The sequence below is a fragment of the Synchiropus splendidus genome, chromosome 6 (assembly GCF_027744825.2).
Source record: "Synchiropus splendidus isolate RoL2022-P1 chromosome 6, RoL_Sspl_1.0, whole genome shotgun sequence".
Taxonomy (NCBI): Eukaryota; Metazoa; Chordata; class Actinopteri; order Syngnathiformes; family Callionymidae; genus Synchiropus; species Synchiropus splendidus.
In genome coordinates, this window is record NC_071339.1 from 10,518,831 (window position 1) to 10,540,998 (window position 22,168).

The window sequence follows — 22,168 nt, forward strand, 5'->3', positions numbered from 1 at the left end:
AGCTTCAAGGACTGAGTGAACAGAGAAACATGCCAAAGAATCCTTCACTGCAGTTTTTTCAAGGATGAGTTCTACAGTTATTCTCAACAAAGGTTCATTCTATATTTCCATCAAACAGAAAATTATTTTGCTGTTACATTTTTCAAAGCCATTTTTATTTTTGTTTGCCTCTCCTTATGCCACACACACACACACACACACACACACACACACACACACACACACACACACACACACACACACACTCTCACACACACACACACACACACACACACACACACACACACACACACACACACACACACACACACACTCTCACGCACACACACACACACACACACACACACACACACACACACACACACACACACACACACACACACACACACGGATTACTAACAATATTAATCATGAAAATGAATGAAAGTCATTGGGTTAGCTCTTCAAAGTGACACTTCCCAGCTACTGACTGAGTGCAACTCAGTCACCTGCCACAGATCCAATGAAAATGATCCATCTAACAAAAGTAGTATCCAACAAGTGTCGAGATAATCACATTGACAACACCACGTCAAGTCAAGCACTCGGCGGCGGCTGAAGGCAGTAAAACAGCTTTGTTATAGAGCCGGAGGTCTTTGTGGTCTTTATGACATTTATTTCACTCCTGGCATCTTAATGGTAAAACACTTAGCTCAGGAATGCTCATTGCCTTTGTACACCATTGTAATGAACACAAACCCCGTAACTGTTCTCAGCCATAGGCCCTCAGTGGACTCTTTCATTTTCCATCACTCGCTCAGTCGCAGTGCCAAGTTCTCTTCAGGCGCTCTTCACAACACAGACAAAGCCAAGCTGTAAACGGAGCTAAATATATACAATATTCATAAACGCTTCCTGGGATTTGTCATACAAGTAGACGCTGCCTCTTCAACAGAGCCTGGCAGCGCTGTTTATTGTCATTAAAATTGGCATTTAATTATGCCGTGATTGTGCTTTTGCTCTCGGAAAGCAGTCGCTTAAATGTAATTAAAGGCTAAGCCCGAATTCTGAGTGAGCCACAGCTACAACAGCTGCACTTTAATGACCAAAACGCTCTGTTGTTCTCGTAATTATTGCTTTATTGTCGCTGAGGAAAAACGGAGCCATATCTGCCAGTGAATGAGAGGACACAGGGAAACGATCAAGAGCAGAGAAGGTCCATTTGGGGGGGGATCGGAGATGACTGTTGAGAGTTTCAGAACATGGTATAGCTTTAGATGAAGCGCATTTTTGTTTGAAAAGTGAAGCACATGGCTTCCAAAATGTCAAATATTTATAGCACTGAAAACACATGCGTTTTCTTATTTCTCTGTTTCTGCCCAGTTCAAGATGAAGGTGATGCATCGCACCACAAGTTGCTTTTTCATTCTTATTTTGCACTTTTTTCGGACGCCACAGAGCAAGTGAAGGCCCGGGCTATGTGGTGAAGGAATAACTGAGAAGAGTAAAATGCATGTTTAGTTCAGTCGCTCACTGTTGTTGGCGCTGGGGAGAGCTCGGGGTGAGATGCCGCCGCTCCTGTTTCCATTTTGCTCTTGCAATTCTCACACAAACAGACATGTGCAAACACATGCAGGCACTTGCACTCACGTGAAGTGGCACGATCGAAACCACAAACCAGAAATGCAACAGCATAAAAGGAATCTTTTACAGTCAATTTGATGAGCAAATAATATTAGAACCACTCAGTCATGGGTAATAAACCGTGTTGAAGTGGTGTTAATCGCACCTTTGATATTGATTTCCATGCCGCGACGCTCGAGGAAGGGGAGGTCTGTTCATTCCAGCGCTGTGCAGCTGCAGGAAATGTGAAGACACGCAGGAAGTAAGATGGGAAATTGAGGATTTAGTTTACTCAATGATGCTCTTTATTATCCAAAAAAACACACGCTTACATACTCATCTGTATGTAGATCACCAATGTGGATTTGCCGTGGTGAAATCCCTTCGAGAACAGTTGTTTTGAAGTGATAAATGAAGATTAGAGAGTCACATAAATATGTCAGAGTAAGGAAAGGGTCAAGGTGAAACAATTTTCTGTTGCTGGAGTCGATGGAACTTCAAACTGTAGGCTGTGTAGCAAGCATCTCCTGTCTTCCTCTACATGAAGGGTCGCTCTCTCTGGGTGGTCCTTCCATCACACTCTCTTATTTAGCCGAGCAAACATGTGAACGTCCGCAAATCTAATCACGATGCAGAGATAATGATGTGCCATGTGCATAAACACGAGCCTCACACAGTATACATTCCCTGAGCAAGTTGACTGAAATGCATACACACCCCCAGACTCAGTGAAAAGACTGGGGTCACCATCATCGTGGTGGTGTGCTATGGTCAAATATCAAGCTTAGATTTCAGAAATACGCTTAACAACTGTGTTGCTCGGAAATATATCCCAATAAATTCTTTACTATTAATGGTTTAACTGAGGCAGTCTTTGATGAAGACTGCGAACCTTGAATTTGAACCTTTGATATTAAAAATACATGGTGGTTCTTTTTTTAAAATGTTCTATCTAATATGATTGCAAGTATTTTTAAATATTTTTTATTTTTCGTAATTCATGTCACCATTGCATTAATAAACCTCATTTTCCTCAGGTTTCGTTCTTCTAATGTATTTCAATGAATGTAATAACTATGGAATATGATACATTACATAGTTATGCCTTATGTACAAGTATACTGAAATATAGATAAATAACAAATTTTTAGCAGAAGTTTAGCACATTTAACAACTCCAGTTTCTTAGGATGTAATGTTGTGACTCCCCCCATGATATTAACTGATTTATCTCTCATAAATAATAAATACATTCTCAAGCATTTTTGCCAAAACTATTGACTGCAACCCCAGTGTCTATCTACCACTGGGGTTGCAGAACTGTCTCATCCTCTTGTATAAAGATACTTTGCTAAAAACTCTTTAATAAATAATTAAATTTTGAAACGGTTTCACATAGTTGGGCCAAACAAACAAACAAACAGACAAACTGTCATATAAAGATGACTCTAAACAAAGTAGTGAAAAACTAGCAAAGAAAACGTTTTCATAATTCAACATTGAGTCACCAAGAACAATCATGCTTTTGTTTGCTTTCATTGTTGAGTGTTTGTTTTCTCATCTGCAGCATGATGTCTGGCGCCACTGCAGTATCACTCTGGTGGACGATGACGTCCTCTGCGTCACTAGAATAAAACTCACCTTTTAACCCCTAAAAAAATCTGATAGTTTTTTTCTGTTTTATTTATCTTTATTATTTTTAAGACAAAAATTCCTTTTTTTTTTAACCTGAAAACAATTTTGTTATTGTAATATCGAAGCATCTTTCTTCAGCTACTTTAAAGTTTAAAGACGTGGATTTTCCCTGAGCGTGTTTACGTGTGTGCCTCATGGAGCACACACACTTGGACCTTGCCTGCAAACCTACTGAAAAAGAGGACCAGCCTTCACGATCGCCCCAAGTTCGGGCTGACTAGTTTGAGTGTTGCTCTGAATGGGTTGGAGGTCGGAGTGTAGTTGGGAATGTCAAAAATGAATCGAGACAAAAGCACTTGACAACACACAGACACAGTGGAAGCGAGAGAATCGCGTGTATTGTGTGGGTTTTCTCGCGCTCGTACAAGTGAGTCATCAAGCCACTGTTGAAAGACGGATGGTGCAAATAAAACGCTAATGACACTATAATGGCTCGTTTCTTATGATGTGGGTAGAGTTGTGTGTGTGTGTGTGTGTGTGTGTGTGTGAAGATGAAGACATGCCTGTAGTATGACTTGACTATGTTCCCAGGCAAACCTGACTAGGTGAGACTCTCTGGCACCAGCCTCTAAACGTAGCCCCGAGGGGAGCTGTACAGTGTTGCAGCCTCCATAGAGCGGTATGCACACGCACACCCTGCCTGTGTGTGTGTGTGTGTCAAGAGAGGAGTCAGTCTTCAAACGTTCTAACCACGTCTCTCCATATTGTCACCTCTTCTGTTTTACAACAATGACAGTGTTGATGATGACTGCGATGATGATGATGATGTTCCAGCTGCGGGTCGAGAACAAGCTGCACCGCATGGTTTAGAGCGAAACACTGGCGTAACCTCCTGCTCGCCGCGGTGGCGGGTGAGCTGCAGGGTCACGTCTCTTCATGTGTTTGACATTATTAGCAGAGCTACCATGTAATCCAGAGTCAATCCTCAGGCCAATGAGACTTTATTGGGGGTAAAGGGTGATGGTTATGGAAGCTATTAGACAATAATGGAATCAGCTGCCCTCCTTCTCCTTATTGGGTCCCAGGAGGATTGCTTGGGAATTTAGGCAGAATGGATGACAAACCTTAAAAGGTTTGCGTAGCTCTGCTTTCAAAACCAATCTTTGACGATGATAATCCGCTTTTTAAGTTGTGATTTAGAGGAGGGTAATCTCACCGAGCGCTTTCCCAGGGTCAGAGCAGGAGGAGGCAAGAGCCCACGAGATGTTATCAGTCGCCAAAAATGAGAACGCTCATGTTTGCTGCTTCAGTTTCGACTGTTTACTTCACCAGCTCAATATGTCAGTCGCTGCCAGGACGATGACAATTATTATACTGACAGTTCATTTCAGTGTAAATAATAATATTGATATTCTTTAAGCACACATTTAAATTTCTTCCTTGCTCAAATAGACCTCTGTCGTAGGGATGTTTGTTTATCCAGTCTTCTAACCACAGTTGAAATATAGCAGCATCTGCTTATGAAGCATAATTTGTAAACCACTAATGGGTTGATTGCCGAACACACCTCAGATAATATTTAAATTCATTGAACCAGTTGTAAACAGTTCCTTCCCAAACCCATTAGCGCTGAGCGCACACCTCAGGAGGGAACGGCGAATGATCTTCTCTCCATTTATTCCAAAACGTAAGTCAGTGCAGCGAAAACAGGCACCTGCAAATGTTTGTTTCCAGCCTCCATTTTCAAAATGTCAAATTCCTTGGAGAACCATTAATAACTGCAACTGTGTCTCAGTAAAGCCGAGCCATTATCTGTCATTAGCGTCTATTAACCACTAAGTTGCTGCGCTGATCATGGGCTCTGAAGAGGCTGTAATTACAGGGGACGCGGCCAGGAGAATGCTAGAAACGTCTCAGACAATATGGACTGACGAAGACAAATGCTCCGTAGGTTGCCGCTGCTCGCGTCACTCCCGCTTGAGTTTGCCGCTGACGGCTGTGTTTTATTACCTTGCTTTGAAGATGGAAATCTGAACCGTGGATGAGACAAACATGACAACGCTTCGGTATGTAAATGTAACAACAACAGTGCGTGTTTGCGCAGGCCGACCGCGCGTCTGCTCTCTTTCCTCGACCCATTCATCCGCAGTGTGAACGTGGTGGGGCTGTGTGAGAATGTGGTGTCCAGGCTAAACCCCCTTTCAAATAGAAGCTGTTTTCTTTTCTCCTTGTTTGGGCACATAGCAGACAAGTGGAGGTTAGGACAACACTCCACCAGGAGCCCGAAGACTTACCCGACAAGTAATTAGGAGCAGGGTCAAGTTGAGAAAACTAAGCCTGGTAATTCCTCCCGCGACGCTTTGGGTGAGGTAAAGCTGGACTGGAAACCCTTCTCCCACTGAGAGGACACTGGAGCAGGACTGAGAAGGAGGGAAACCTGCAGTCTTTTCTACTCTTGCTCTCTTCGTTGTTGTTGTTGATAAAAAACATATTTTACGTTTTATATTTGCAAACATATATTGTCAGAAATAAACAACTCATTCCTGTGTGTATTAAAGTAAAGTACGTGTTAAGCATGGCTACATTTTATCCAGGAAAGGTCACCAAAAGTTCAATCTAAACAACATCATACTAACTGGTTCTTGACTGTTCATGAGCTAATAATTACTTTATTAGCAGTTAATATGGCTTTCCTAGTCTAAAGTGTTACAAATTGTGAGTTGTGCAAAGTCACTAATAAGAATGCCAGTTGCTCTGGTCGTTGATATTTTGAGATAATATTCTTTTTGAGACATAGTGACACTCATATCAACAAATCATCCGCCGAAATACCTTTTTATTTACCGTAATGTGCGGACTATGAGCTGCTACTTTTTCTTGCAGTCTGAACTCTGCGGCTTATACCAGAGCACGGCTAATATATGGATTTTTACAGGCCAAAGAGCGTCATGCTGCCAAAATATTAAGCCTCATAACATCAAACCGATGAAATCACATTGAAATATGATTCATCGTATTTCAGTATTCATGTTCATATATTCTTATTTCCAGTCATATGGATGGCAGGAAATACAGGTGGTGCCGTTTTGTGCAGAGCACAAAAACTTGAAAACATATTCAAGAATTGATAATTCAAGTTGAGTTTTTCATTTTCTAAAGTCTTTAGGTTTTATACAGTCTTTAATTGTCCACAGAACGGTTCTGTTACAGAGTGAAACAAAAAGGATGGATGAAAATGACTCCAGAACTGTCCGTTCTTGTTGTCCAAAATTTGTGATTTCAATTCATATATTATGCACATTGTTGCCACAGGTTGTCAATCAAAGCTATTCTAACTAACTAACTAACTGGACCACTGTAACCTCTGTAGATCACTGTCTTGAAGCGTTGGAGTTGGACGAGGATTTCTTACACTTGATTTTCGGAATTTTTGAGTTCACTGTACACATGTCACTTGTGGGCCAAAACAGTGACTTGACTTGGCCAGCAAGCCTTGAGTTTGACAAGTGATTTAGAACCTCGATAGATAGATAGATAGATAGATAGATAGATAGATAGATAGATAGATAGATAGATAGATAGATAGATGGATGGATGGATGAGTGGATAGATTGATAGATAGATAGATAGATAGATAGATAGATAGATAGATAGATAGATGGATGGATGATGGATGGATGAGTGGATAGATAGATAGATAGATAGATAGATAGATAGATAGATAGATAGATAGATAGATAGATGGATGGATGGATGGGTGGATAGATTGATAGATTGATAGATAGATAGATAGATAGATGGATGGATGGATGGATGGATGGATGGATGGATGGATGGATGGATGGATGGATGGATAGATAGATAGATAGATAGATAGATAGATAAATAGATAGATAGATAGATAGATAGATAGATAGATAGATAGACAGATAGACAGATAGATAGATAGATAGATAGATAGATAGATAGATAGATAGATGGATGGATGGATGGATGGATGAGTGGATAGATAGATAGATAGATAGATAGATAGATAGATAGATAGATAGATAGATAGATAGATAGATAGATAGATAGATAGATAGATAGATAGATAGATAGATAGATGGATGGATGGGTGGATGGATGGATGGATGGATGATAGATAGATAGATAGATAGATAGATAGACAGATAGATAGACAGACAGAAGTCAGAATAGCATTCAGAGTGGAAACATCAAGCCAAATATGTACAGTATGTGACACATCATGGAGCCTTCATTCATCCCTGTCATATTCAAGTGTTAACAATATGTGTATTACGTTTACATTTGGCCTCGCCCCTTCAATTGTAGTCCATCTGTCGGCACAGGTTTCATTTATAATCCCCATCTATCACACGCCTTTAGAAGGTTCCAAACAAATGTTGACTGACAACTGATTCACTCGTGACACATTCTGCAGATGCTCATGTCAGTGTGTGTAATCTGAACAAACAACAAAACAATGTGTATTCTTCCATTGTCGTTGAAGCTCTCACCACTTCTTCAAGTGAGGAACCAAACCAGTGGGCGATTTTTGAACTTGTTGGGAGTTAAAGCTTCAGTTCACAGGTGGCCAGACCGTTTTACTAATTGGCAAAAAACACCAGTTCAAGTTAGTTAGACAGCCACGAGGGGCAGAGCGACTAAGAATTTCTGCATGTAAAGCCAGTGGAATGTTAACTTTGGAGTTAAGTAGTGAAGAAATCAACAAGCCCATGTAAGAAGCCCATGAAGCGTGAGTTGTGCCCTTCACTACACAATCATGAAGACGGTGAGTTGATGTGAGATGAGTGGGAAGACAAAAATACTGGGTCTTCAATACATGTATACAAAAAAAGACGTCACTGGAGGCACCAAACACCAGTGCGCTGTGCACTGAAGCAGTGGAAGTAGTGGTAATATCAGCCAATAATGACATATTTGTCAACAGTTTTTGAGAAAGAAGAGCAGCTTCACGTCAACCAAGGACTTGTTTTGACTCACGACCGTTGAGGAAGTGATGACTCGAACTATTGTGAGAGGATGAAGTGTCTGAACAGATCAGAGACGGACGGCAACACTGAACGCTAATGTAGATGGAATATAAATCTCTCTTCAGAAGGGTCAACAGTGGGACTGACTGGTTCTTTTACCGGCGACTATTGGCACCTCCATGTTTTTGACAGCTTCTCTACTGTTTTGATAGGGTGCTATAATGACTTTGGAAGTTTGGAAAACCCCTGGCATTTGCAGTCGGTTTCAAAATCCGTCTGAGGCAAACCTTCAGGGCAAAATAATCCTGCAAAGCAGCCAAATGCAGATGGTTGCCACTCGTCCCTCACGCTTTTAACTTGCTTCACCTATTTATTGTGACGCAAATTATCTCATCAAACAGTTTAATGCCTTGTGTTCTGGCAAAGCTTAAATTTAGTTGACACTATCATTCATGACCCATGGGTTTGTGAGTTAAATCTGTTTTTCCTAGCTATAAATTGTGAATCCCACCTCTGGTTTCAACAGTCTGTTTAAAGAGATAGTTTGCATTTGAAGTGATTGCAAACACTTGTTTGAGACACGATTGACAATGACCATCCAACTATGGCGTTTAAGTCTGCATTTTTGCTGCCAGGACCCGAGCCCTTTAGATCGTGTAATATCACAGCCCCATCTTCTTAAAACAAACTCCTGTTATGCTGAGTCGGCACAAAATGTAAGGTTGCTGTGAGGCTGGCATGTCTGTGAGAGCCGCGTGTTTTCATAGTCACAGTAGGCCAACAATACTGAAGTTCACGTCCACTTTAATGTGGCTTGCCGTTAAACCAACACCGACAACCACAGCATGACCATAGCCCGGTCGCTGCTGTCAGACGGGTGTCATCCCTCAATTTTAAATCCTCGGAAAATGAACATAAACATTCCACAAGTTGATTTACATTGTAATAATGTACCTCTGTCCTCTCTGATGCCCAGCAGGAGATGAATGGCACAAGATATTTGCTACGTTTGACTGAAATTACAGTACGTTTAACACCAGGAACAGGAAGTCATGTTCCTATATCCAGCTGATCCACTGCAGAACACTTCCAAACACTGCTGCTTGTCTCATGATCAGAATTCCACAAAAATTTCATTGAGACATGCGTTTTCATTTTTGAGATATTTTATCTTGAAGCATATAAACACAGCAATCACATGACTCTCTAGCTGGGAGTAATAACATCAATGTGTCCAGTAAACCCTTTAAAACGTTTTAAGATTTACTACTCTGATGAGTAATGTCAGGAGTCTGAAGTATTTTAGGACAAGTGGAATGCAAAATTATGAGAATGAACATATAAAAAGTAGTCAAACACAAGCATCAAATGAAACATAGGCGACAATATTCAAAGTTATTTGATGATAAAAACAACCTAAAATCACAGATAAATGTACTGAGTTTGGTAAAGGTCTCACAGAGGTCGAACACAAGAGAAACGGCTCACAGTGACCTCCTGAAAGCGTGTACCAGTGTGTGAGTGTGTTGTGCACCCTGCCACAGGATGGATCTCAGGGGCGGATTAGTGTGGACTCGGAAGCTCTGCAGGGAAATAAGGCCTTCATTAGAAAAATGGGAAATAGACCTCTGTTTTATAAAGAGCCATTAGCGTTTATTGATGAGACTAATGTGTGTGTTTAAAGTAAATTAGAAGGAGAGAGGCCATGCTTTTGGGAAAGCTGGTGATGAAAGGCTTGCATTAATGTACATGGTGGAGAGACTGCTGTTTTTCATTTGAACTAACCGCTTCCCCTCTGTGCAGCACAGCACACACGCCACATTCTCACACGTAGATACACACTTGCTTGCATGTACTGTACATACTGACACAGACTTTGTACACACACAAACACACAACATTGCCCCCGCCACCCTCCCCCAGAGCAGGCTACACATGTAAGTCATATACTAACCAGAGTGGGCCTGGCGCCCGCAGAGAGCAGCCTGGAATTGCCCCTAAGAAACCAAATCCACTTTATCAAACAGCCAGATGTCACTCCCAATCCTCTTCCACTGGACGCTGCCTTCACCCGGCAGCAGCTCGGAGACACGCAGCCTGCAGGAGCCAGCTCTGGGACACGGGATCAGTGGGGAGTGGGGGGAAGAGACGTCTCCATATTTGATGTGTGTTCATATCCGGACTCTCACAAAATAAAGGTCTTCACATGTGGATGTATTCTCAACTGTGAATGGAGAATAGTTTATGTCACAAATTCCTGAAGTCAACACAAGTTAGTACTGTAGAACACTCATCCAAAAACATGTTTTATTTCTTTTATATTGCTGGGTGAACGAGTATTACATTTAAAAACTGACTCTTAACATTGGACACAGTTAACTCATGAGACAGCCAGCTGTTTTCTTTTTGTTATCAAATAATAATATAATATTGTGATTGAACAATAAGTGTCTTTCTCTTTCCTTTGGCTAAGAAATCCAGAGGTTGGCTAGCCTACCATTATAATGCTAATTTTCCCGAGCATTAGAGTGTTCTCTTCTTAGAGAACACCAAGATTAACCCCTAACCCAAAACCACAGCACCTCACCAGGGAGGTCACTACAGTAGGAAGCATCCTGACAAGTGATTTTCAGTCTCGCCCACACGGCTTCATAAAGCACAGGTATTTCTACGGCTTGTGTTAGCCATTGTAATCTGGTTAAAGAACAACCTACAAACAACAAAAACGAAAGAAAAAGGCTGAAGATAATTCATGTCAATTAATGATATTTAAAGGTTCAAAATGAGGTCTACGTCTTAGATATGCTGCATAGTTATGCTATGCTGGGAAATGGAACACTTTTCCGGGAGGATGAGGTGCAAATTGATATAAATACACAACTTGTAATCTCATTTGTCAAACCTGAGAGCCATAAATAGATTTTTTTTTACCAGGGCAAATACATTTTTCTATAAATGTCCACACCAGGGTGCAGTGACAGCAGCAAAAAGCAGTCACCACCCCAATAAAAAAGTCTCATAAATGTTTTGACAATAGTTTTAGTCATTTATAATAAAACATACATGAGTGAAATAATCCAGCTGAGTAAAAACAAAATGGTCTCTTGAAGAATGGAACAGAAAGAAGATGACTGGCTTCATAAAACAGGAGTTTGTCATGCGTCTTCACGAGACGTGACTGTACGCGGATCAGCAGCTTCTGTGTAGCGGTTGTCAGAAGTTCAACCATGTTTTGCTGCTTCTTGTTCACTCCCATCGCTGGAGCTTTTCTCCGCTGCTGAGGGATGTTGCTCTTGTAAATAAGGCGTGCAAAGAAACAAACTCTGGAGAATGGTAAATGATGCCTCATTATCACGGGGTCACGGCAACCGGAGATGGCGAGCCAATCAAACACGTTTCAAAGAGCAACAGCTCCCAGGACGGCTCCAGCGCCGGCGCGGATCGAGCAGGAAGTGGGAGGTCATTTGCCGTGAGCTCTGTCTCGTCTCAGACCTGGCAGACTTTGTGTCGTCTAATTCAAGGCGAGTCGCGTGGGCATGGCGGCGGAGGTGAAAGGTCACCAAGTTTACGTTGATCACCGCTCATGAGTTTGTGTGCAGCGCACGAATGAACAGACAAATAATGAGGTGACCTTAGAGGAAGCCAGGGGCCGTGCGGCGTATGGATGGCAGGCAACATGGTTTGCATTGTCATGATTATGTAACTAACTACATTACAGGCTTTTCTTTTCTTCAAACGAAGAATGTCTGCTCGTGAAAAACCAGACATTTTAGCACATTTTCATGTGGTAATTCATTAGTTCCGCTTAAGTCAGCGATTTCTCAAACAGCAATGTATCGTTTCCTCATCACAGCCGTGCACAATCGATTAGCGATTGAGGCGAGACTCAGTTGCATTCAAGCACAAAAAAAAGGTTAGCATTTTATATTCTACTCATAAGTTTGGGGTGGGAGGAGGAGGTCATGTGATGTGCTTCAATACCTTGGGATAGTGACCTTTTCCATGTCAAATGGAAAACAGAAAGTTATTCAGAGTGAGTCATTTCCTTTGTTTTCGTGATTTCATGACTATTTACATCCCAGATGAACTCTACAGGTTATAGACCAATAGCCAAGTCTGTCAGTGGGCGGTGAATGTACCGAAATAGAAATACTAGTTACCTGGATGTAACCCTGGTTTCTGTTGCTTCTGCGGTTGAGGTTATATAAAGATCTTTCAGGGCAGAGGCGATGCCTCAACGGTGACATCAGTTAGAGAGCTCCGCATATACTCATAGAACTGGAGTTACATCCAGGTTACAAGTATTTCTCACTGAAGGCACCAAAGGCTTGAGTGAACACATTGAATTACGTTACGTAACCTTTCCTGTCTCTGCACTGGACCATGGCAGAGTTTCACAACGGGAGGTGCTCGCTCTCCACACCTCCGAGGCTGGAGCGCACACTCCAGGGTTTGATGTCCTGTTGTGGGCTGGAGCTGGGACAGGGATGAGGCGAGTCTGGGACAGAGCGTGACTTGGTTTATGACTTTGTCACAGCCAAACTGCACAGAAGCGCACATTCAGAGCTGGACACGCACCGGGCACCTCTTCCCTTCTGGAGAGACGTCACTCACTCATTTACATATGTGTCTTGTCTCATAAGAGCTATGTATCGAGTAGTAGCAGAAACACTGCCCCGCATGTTTTTTGAAACGTGCAGAAATATGGATGCATAACAAGGATAATGTGGTTAATCGCTGGACTCAGCTATCATGTAGCCGAGTAGCTCGACTATGGCTGGACTGGGCGATGTGTGGCTGCAGCAGCTTCGGCTACGGAGCGGAAGTAAACAAACTCCTGGACTAATCACGGTCTACTGATGTCTAATAACCTTCTACACAACACATGACCAACCTGGTATCAGCTGTGTTTTCGTAACAACGATGATCTGCAGATGTGTAGATTTCTCTCCTCCTTCTGTCACTCAGGTTGTTTTGATCGTTAGTTCTCATAAGAAGACATGATTTGTTTGTTTAAGGAGACGACATTTCCACCATGTTAGCAACTGTTAGCATAGTTGCTAAGTTAGTTGAGGCTCCTGCTGGTGTTCCAAAACAAGACTCGCGCACTCTGGCGCTTAATCTCGTTCCTGTCTTGAACCTCTTTGAAGCTCATGCAATGATTGTTGTACAAGACAACACATGAGCTTCCAGAAATGAAATTAATACGAGAAGCAATCTACATCCAAAGCTTGCGAACCCGTCGACTCCTTGCTCTTCCTGTTGCTGTGGAAGTTTTCGGCCCTCGATATTGACGGATGAGTATTTCACAAGGAATCTCAGTGACATCAACATTTACCATTTTCCCATCATCCACAGGAAGTAGTTACTCAACCATCAGCATTCCCCAGTCACCACGAGTAACATGGTGTTTCCTTACCACCTTTCCAATGGTTCAACATTTAAAGTTGGCTTGTTTGTTTGTGTCACTGATGTTTTTATTTAAGGCATCAAAAGCCGCCTCCTCCCGCTCCCTCCCTCGCGACGTCCCCCCTGCCCCAGAGCAGTCAGGATGATTTGTAAACTTCAAACGACTGAGAGCCTCAGCTCGGTCTCCTTTGCTCATTTAGGTAATTCAATAAGCCACGGGGGGACGAGAGCCACAACGCGCGGCTTCCCCCTCCTGCCCTCTGCGCCCTCGCTTTTCCCACTCAAGCCTCCGAGGACAACAAATGCAGTGGAAACTGCCTCAGCAGAGGAAAGAAGTTCGCAGAGTGACCGTATCGTACACAGATCTTCTGCGAGACCACTCGGAGTGAACTTGTTTTAGTGAGAATCAAAAGGAGGACTTGATAGTATATGGCATGAGTTGTGTTGCTCAACTGTGTTGCCAATGAAAGAAAGAGATTTAAGATTAACCAAAGTTTTTCAAACAGTTTTTGAGCCAAGGTATAGGCCTCATTCACTGGGAAGATCCCGAGGCACTCCCCCAATGGAACGTTGGTACATGCATTAGAAGCATATTAGCCAGTAATTCATAAGTCCATTCAATTCAACATTTCACTCAAGAATGGTCTCCAAAAATTCGTTCAAAACAGCAACATATTGGACTGTTAGTAAGCCAGTAATTACTTTATATTACTTTTAATATGTGTCTTTTCATCTCCTTGTTTAAAGTGGGCATCAGGACTGATCCCAGATTGTGAGGCAGGATGACCATCTTGCCATCTTTATCTGGCTTGTGAACCTTGTGAATGAATCCGGGTCTTGAAAATCACTGTACATTTGGTGCAGGAACGCATTGATACCAAAAGTAGAACGAAAGGTCACTGTTGAGTTATTCTGTCACCAGGGAGAAACAACTCAAAGTGAGTTTTGGTTCAGTATGTGGACCTTCTAATTGTGTAAGTCTACACTTAGTCAATGAACAAAATACAAATAGAATGTGATGATGCAGGTTGGAAGTCTTGAAAGTGTGCAGTGAGATATTTATGTGGCAAATAATGTAGGGATATTGACTCCATTGAGCTTCAATATGATCCAACACTGGTGACTGAAACTGTCCATATGATTGCTCCTAGATTTCATTTATGTAATACTAAAAGGAAGAGAAAGATAAATATGGAGATCAATATTTTTATAGGTTTATGGCTAGATTTTGATGGCAATGAATATTTTTTAATTTTTTTTATTTGGATGTAAGTACATATGCATAGTGTGGTGTTTGACAGTAGCATTTTCAGTAATCTGGGGAAACAGCACCCCATCACTTCATTGACATACAGGAGTCGTAGTTCAAAATGTTTCTCAGTCACTCAGTCGCTGTCTATTGAAGACACAGCTATAAAAAAGGGACATAAAATATTCTCTCGACAGCGTCCTTGACTGTAGAAAGCTGCCCTGCCCACCCCAATCCCTCAAGCCCCGTGAGCACAGTGACACCCACACACTCTACACCTATCCCACCAGTCTCCAAAATCTGGAAGACGCTCATCGGAGGAAATTTCCCCGTGTCATATTTACAAGGTCATGATCACTGTTTTCTGTGGCTGGATTAATCACATCACACCACAGCTTGGTATAATGGTGCTGATAGTGGTTGGGGGCTCCAGGGGTGAAGGAGGCAGGCAGCTCATGATAGCTCCCTCCTTCCCTCCCTCCCTCCCTCTCAGCTTGTCGAGACAGGGGTGGCGGCAGGTCTAAGTGGGCTTCACCACAACAGCTCAGACCCATAAACGCTGGAAGTGCATAAATCTCTATCTTTATCAAAACCACACAGAGACATCGGAGGCCACGCCCCACAGCGGATACCTTCACCCACTGAAATCTGGGCCTGCTCTCCATTACAGAGGCAACTGGGCCGCACAAAATCTGGAAATGTTGCCTTCATGTGCAACAAGATTGGTCACGACGGAGAGGAGATATTGACGGACACCAGATATGCTGATGTCAATGGCAAACTAGAAATATACATGGTCTTATACATGTGCCAAAAATATAAGTATTATTTTAGGATGCTTTATTACATTAAATTTTTTTCTCTCACACACACATGTATATATATGTATATATATATATACATCATCATCAAACGCATATCTCTATATTTATAATAATTATAATATATTAGATAGAGGATCCAATATCAGCAGCAATGAGTTACTGATAACAAATACTGTAGTCTGAAGAGGAGGGTGCCAGGTGAACTTAAGAAAAAAAAAAAACACGGAAATAAAAGGTTGCCATTAAAACGCCTTATCCAAAACCTCAATTACTGATTATTAACAGTGAACAAGAAGGTAATTACCTTATTAATAGTTACTCGCTAATATGTGTTCCCAAATCTAAAGTGTTACCCACACGTTTCCACAATATCACTTGCTTATGCGTTTTAATGATGCACATTATAAAAAAGACAATTAAGACAATGAGGCTGTACCTGATTATTATTATTATTATTATTATTATTATTATATAATAGCGATTATTATAGTTGTTATTGATGCTGTTGTCATTAATAGTATTAATAGTTTTTACCATTATTGTATTAATTATAATGCACTATTCTTTATGTGTACTAAAACTTGTAAAGCAAAATGATATATTTTTAAGTCTATGTCATTGATAAAGTGATGTCCACCATCATCAGGTGGTTGTAATCGATGTGGCCTTGTCTCATAACTGGATGAAATAGGTCTGTTCTGTTTGCCACACCTCTGACCCGGCGGCGTCCGTGTATTGTGTCAGGCCTTTCTTCTTAACTGTGGTATTTAGTTTTGAATCATGTCTGCACCCTCCCGCGCCCTTCCTCCTGGTGAGTGTGTCCATGAATCATCCTGGAAGCAACAGTTATTTACATTGTCTAATTTTGCTTGAGCCTGGCAGCATTATGATTTCCACCTTGTGTTTTTTAAAAAGGTTTCATTCATGTTGCTCCTGCATATTACAACCTTATAACCCTGCTGTGTAAATGAGCTGGCAACAAGCAACGATCCCAGTCGACCTTGTCGCTGAAACAGTCCAAAAAACATTCATGTTTGAATTGTCCAAACTGCTCCAAGAGCTGCAGCACGTTGTGTTTGTGTTTGCGCCCCCTGTCTCCAGCCCACCCCCTGAGGAGGAAGCAAATGGTCCATTTTATCTCTTCTCCCTCAACCGTGACTACAAGAGCACGCGATAATAATCAGCAGGGCAAACACAGTAAAAACAATTTAATTGGCTCTATTTTTTTCACAGTTGTACAAAAAAAAAAAACACGAGGATGAAACTGCACTCTATTCCGCAAGAAGGAAGAGCTTCATGTAATGACCTGCTGGTCAGAGCGAAGCAGCATCAGGCCTGAAGCTGGCTGAGGACTGGAGCGAGCGGTGGAAGCCGCCGCTGCCGCCCAGAGCTGGCGCGGTGCAGACTGTAATTGATTTAATCATCGGTAATTACACAACTAATTGTGTGTACACTCCCAGGTTAGGGAGGAGACGGGCGGAAGGAGAGGGGATTTGTGTTGATCGTGTGTTTCACTTTTAATTCGTGCTGTGGCCCGATGCCTTCTAAGCACAACAGACTGGATGGAACAATGAGTGAATCATGCTTGTGGAGACCCTGATGCTGCTGTTGAACCCACATTACCATTATGTGTGGTGTTGACCTCCAACCTGTGACCTTGATGCATAAAGGTTTGATAAAAAAATCTTCATTTGTGGGTTTCTACCGCTTCAATATCACTGCCAGGACTAGAGACTAGATGGCACAAAAAATACAAATAAAAAACAATACAATAAAATAAACATAAAAATAACATCCATGTGAAGATGGAGCAGGTCGTATCCACACTAGTTCTGTGTCAGACAGGTCTTTCATCCAAGTCTCAGGTGTTCAGTCACAGTATCCAGTACTTTTGGAAACAGGCTCCCAGATCAGATTTGAAAACACGGAATGTCTCCGGGCGGAAAGGTGATCTGCACGATGATGTCACCACCCCGTTTGTCTTGGCTTTCTCCCCAAAACTGGTCACTTTGCTTTCATAAAAACGGACCACAAAAAAGTGTGCATTCAGCAAAGTGCTGTTCATCTCATTGTGTGGTATTAACACACCACCTTGAGAACATTGAGCATCTCTGAGAACACAGTAGAAATGCCCACTCCACTGAATGAAATCCATGCAGATTACTCCCTCGCTGGTGTCAATGTTTCATATAGCTGCTAAAAAATGCTTGTGAGAGCTTGCCCTCATCTTCAGTCCCCTCTGACCTCTCTCTCCATGTTCAGTTTGTTATGCCACTATGCTACTAAGATAAGCTTGAGCTGTGTGAATTTGCAACGTCGGATGCTCGGGGAAAGTACCGCCTTCCTCGATTCCGATTGGCTAGAATGTCTCTCCTCACCCAGCCGTAACCCTTGCCAATTCCAAGTTATTTTGCTGATGACTTATCTTAAAAAGTTTGCCTTTGCAGAGTTACCTTTGAAGGAAGGAGGAGAGCGAGAACATGGAAGTCTTGGAAGGGAATTTTACCTGAGTGGAAGCTACCATCTGGCAAATGTAGATGGCATCCGGAGGACTATATCAGTGGGAGGATTGATGAGATGATGAGCGCCGGCAGCGTTTGCCTGTTAAGTTGGACGGGACAGAGGAAACGGAAAAGACAGGGAGTAACAAAATTAAAGCATAGGAAAGGACGCGGAAGAAAAACAACAGTGAAAACAGAACGGGTTAAAGTGCAGACATGACACTAAAGGCCTGGCATATACACTATATTGTTTTGTGGATGCAAGTGGACACCTGAAACTTGACCCAAAACTTGTGGTTTCAGGGTTAGGAACGTAGGTTGATCTATAAATCATGACAGACTGAAGAGGCAGCAACCATCAACATCAAACTCACGAGCAAGACTCCAAGTTAGCACCCACGTTTGGGTAATGGTCTCATGTCCAACCTGGACTGGACTCCTTTTTGAACGTACATACATCTATTAAATGTTTCAAATCACTGAGAACATTTATGAAGTATTAGTGGTGGCACAAGTGTGACACAAGTACACAAGATTATGACATGAGAATGAATGAATGAGAGTGAATGAATGGAATGGTAATGTTCAAGCACATTTCTCAGATTGATTTTAGTTTGCGACGTCCTGCTTGTGTCTCTCAGGTTCCACTGAAACTCCAGTGTATTAGATGTCTGAGAAAGCAGAAGTGAGTTGCTAAAGTCTTGAGCCTGTAAATGTCATGTTTGGTGGAAGATTTCCGTTTTTTTCCTTCTAATTGGTGCCGGGGGATTTAGGTTTTTTTTTTGAGAGGCAGCAGGTTAAAAAAAAAAACTGGAGAGTAAAGCCTTGCAACTGGAAAACTGCCCTGGACTCCTGCATTTAATGGCTCGGTTCTCCAGGAGAGCAACGCTCAGGTCATTAAGATCGGAAAACCAGGTCACTCTTCAATCATAATCCTTCATTTTTATTTGACAGCACAAGAAAAATATTGTGTCAACACATAAAAGAGTTGAGCTGCGATCGTAAGTCGTCGGGAACTGCGGGGGTTGGTGTTAAAAAAGACAACCTGGATCGTGGAAAAACAACGGCTGGAGTCTGAGGGTACGAGTGAGTTAGTACAGCTTCATGAAGGGACGCTGACTGTCAGGACTTCAAAGCCGATCCTAATCCGTTGTCGTCCTTGCTGCTTGTAAATCTCCAAATATTTCTCCCACACCATGTTTCTTCCGCAGCCTCCGGGCAGACAACACCCCCTTCGCCTACGCCGGGCCGTGGTCTTGGTTCTGACACTGAGTGGGTTACTCCACTGTTTACAATATTTCAAATTCCCTCTCAAGTGTTTGGCTTGGCAGGTTGTCCAACCTTTTCCTTAGCAATTACAGGCCTGCAGGGTTTCTCAAATGGGGCTTTTGAAGAAATAACACTTTACTCTGCAAGCTCAGGGGAAAAACGGAGACATTTGGCCATCGGCTCCAACAGTCAATCACTCGGAGCAAGCCGAGCTGCGGGTGACGCATGTGGCTACTAAAATATCCTCATGCCATTTGAATGAGGAGGCCAACACACTCTTCACAGTCATCAGTCTTCACATCAAGTTGACTTTTGCGGTAATGGAATTGGAATATTTGCTGTAAAACTGCCAGAAATCTTTAAACAGGCTTGGAGAAATAGGGGTTTCAGCAATTAGGCAAACAGGAGATTATAATGGCTGATTGATACTTCAATTAAATATTTATTTTAGTTGCCGGAAAGTGAATAATTTGGTTATGGTTAAAAACTGCCATTGATCCACGTCCAGTGATGTCGGTGTCAATATAGCAGACCCCGGGTTCCAGGCAAGTGTGTTCCTAACGTCCTTCACTTGATGCATCATTGAGTCATTGCTTCATTGTTATTACCGAGCAGTATTGTTATTACTGAGCATTATGCAGTCCCTCCTGGAGACGGCAATGTTGCGATCACAAGGCAGCTTTCAACAATTCTGCTGCAGTTTTGTCCAATCACTGCCACTTTTATGCCAATACCGCCAATGTCCTTTCGCCCACCCCTCTACGCGACGTGTGCATCATCATATTTCCTCCCTCCTTGTTGAGATGAAGTCAAGTGCGACGCCAAACGCACACATTTGCCCACCAACATTGCCGCCAAGGGTCGTAATTGAGACGTGAGCAATTCATAATCCATTCAAACGGACAGAACTAAGCAGAACTCACTAGTGCAGGGTGCCATCACCCGAACACCATACGGGGCGATCGTAAACAAACACCGTGAGATCCATCTCTCTCCACACTATTTCTGACACTCTACATCGCGACCCTGGGGAACATATCAGCAGTTACTGTTTTAACTGGCTGTATTTAATGGACAACTCCGGTCACACGCACACAAACATTCCACACCTTTACCTCTCAAACGCCACCCTTGTGAGGACCTCCAGAACAATACAACAAGCGCTCACTACACACTGTCAGCCCAGAAACTACTCAAGGAACATAGTCATGTACATTTATTTAGCTAGAAAATACTAAAAGTACAGCCCGGAGCTTTTATAAGGCAAAAAACTGAAAGATAATTCCAATAGGCCCTTGTTCCCATCATGTATTTCCAGAAATTATGGCAACTTCCACTGATTTTTTTTTTCTGCTGCAGAATCTGGGTAACTGGTGGGACTGCTAATATTCACTACACTTTCATCTGGCACGACTGCACAAACGGTTTCATCTCACTGACAGGCACAAAATCTTTTATTTAACAGTCATGAAATCTACAGAAATTAAAAAGAAGGAATCAGATATATGAGAAAACTTGAGCACCTACATGACTGCATTTCAGTCTCATACTTCAGACTCTACTCTCTGATACTTTGACAGGACAGCAGCCTGATGTTATCACTGATGTTGTATTATCACAGAGACTGAACACCCAGTCTGCACAAACTGACACTAAGAGAGTTTGAGTCATTTATTATCCATCACGGACATTTCAGCACCAAGGAGACGGGCAACTCCGTACCACTCAGGAAATGTCTGTAGAAACAGAGGTTTACGCATTGAGTAAACTGTAAACCTGCTCTCAAGGGATGCGGGTGGGAGACGTTCTGAAATCATGCAGTGGAACACGTCTTGGGCTTCCCGGAACGGGCTTCAAGGGAATATGGTTTAGGTGGAAAGTGGGCCAGTCTCAAGTCTCCATTGGCTCATTGTAAAACCACACTGACAATACACAACCAGTGCCCTACTCACAATGATCAAACATGAGTTTTGGATATACAGTATAAATTATATTTAGATTCTTCACCATCCTTCGTTCAGATGTTCTTTGACTGACAGATTTGTTTTCTGTCTTCAACAAAGACAGTTCAAGGGCCCCTTTAAACTCTCAAGGTCAGTATTCATTGGATTGCTGTTAATGTGCATTGAACCAGCTAACCTCTTATTCCTTATTCCTGTGTTTGCGGAGCATATGCTGCTGCAGCATGGTGGTATGGTGGCCAGTGCTTATGCCTGTGAATAGCTGAGGTTCTGCTTTCTTTCAAGACCAAACTAAACCTGACGTGTCATGTGTGAAGCTGGGAACGCGACTGAGAAGGAACCAGATCGAATGATGGTCACCGACGGTTCTGAGAGCGTTCCACGCCGATTCCTCTTACAGCATCTGTCAGAAAGTACCACGTGAGACGTTGCTCTGTCCCATTCTGGTAATTACAATAAACATAATTGCACAATTGCTTTGCTACATTTTCCTCTGAGGATTACGATGCCGAGTCCAGATAAAAGGCACAATAACATCAACATAGTTTTCATTGTCAGGGGGACGCAGGGAGAGTTGAGGGGGGTGGAGGAAAGCGGGTAAGGAGGGGTGAGAGTAAAAGGGGGGTCTTCAGTTCCTTACCCTGAGGCTAAGAATCGCCCTTCCCTTGGCTCCCCCGACTACCTCCCCCCCCCCGCCCTTCCACCCACACAAGGGAGTTAAA